This window comes from Gavia stellata, chromosome 6 (assembly GCF_030936135.1).
Source record: "Gavia stellata isolate bGavSte3 chromosome 6, bGavSte3.hap2, whole genome shotgun sequence".
Lineage (NCBI taxonomy): Eukaryota > Metazoa > Chordata > Aves > Gaviiformes > Gaviidae > Gavia > Gavia stellata.
The window spans coordinates 2,234,085-2,235,040 of NC_082599.1; positions in this window are offsets into that span (position 1 = coordinate 2,234,085).

Below are 956 nucleotides of genomic sequence, written 5' to 3' on the forward strand. Positions count from 1 at the left end.
TTCAAAATTTTCCAAGAGGTGGGAGAAGTAGCGGCCACATAAAAGTGTAGAAAAATCCCTGGTTTCAAAACGGCTCAGGGAGAGAGCAAAGACATGAATGCATTCAGCCCTGCTCCCCTGAGACCCCGAGTTTCTGCTGCAACACGCTGAGCATCTTCACATCCCCTTCATCCCAGTGGGCTCTTGTCATCTTCTGCCTTTCCTGAAGGGATGATGAACTGAGGACAGCTACTGCCTACAGCAGCACAGGTGCAGTCTGCTTTTTTTATTCTGTACACACCTTCCTACAGCTTGATTTATATGTCTTTCATCAGAAAAGAGAAAAAGGTGAATAAATCTTCTGGGAGATATGCAATTCTTTGTATTTCTTTCAGCAGTCCAGAGAAAGGGCCATCTGAGAAGGAAGGAAAGCTTCCTCCCATGTGTCCAAGCCACCTCTCAGAAACCACATGAGGTATGACTTAGAAAACTCCATTCTTTGGGTTTTAGCATCCAGAATTTACTTAATCCCTAAAATTGCCCACAGGCAAATCCTATTTAGGAGGAGATAAGTGCTAGTAAATATTTATCAAACTCCTTAAGGTTCTCAAGAAGAACGAATTTTAAATGAAACCTGTCCTCCTGTTAGTTTAAATCTTCGTCTCTGTGCATTTCCATGCTTATCCAAAGTCCTGATTCTCACTCCAGGTTGCAGTCTGGTTCTAGTTGTTGTTATCGTGTAGCTCTGCACAGTGCATTTTATTTACAAGATACTGTCTCGCCAAATGGCCAGGTTTTCCTTTCATGGACAAAACCCCAGTGACTTTGTCTTCAAAAGGTGACAAATCCATACATCCAGTGGCACTCAACAGCCTGAGTATATGGAGACAGCATGTCCTATCCGCTCCCAGTGCTCTACCCACAGCAATTTGACAGTATCCTCCCTGAAAGCCTGCCAGCACTGTCTTTTAGCAAGG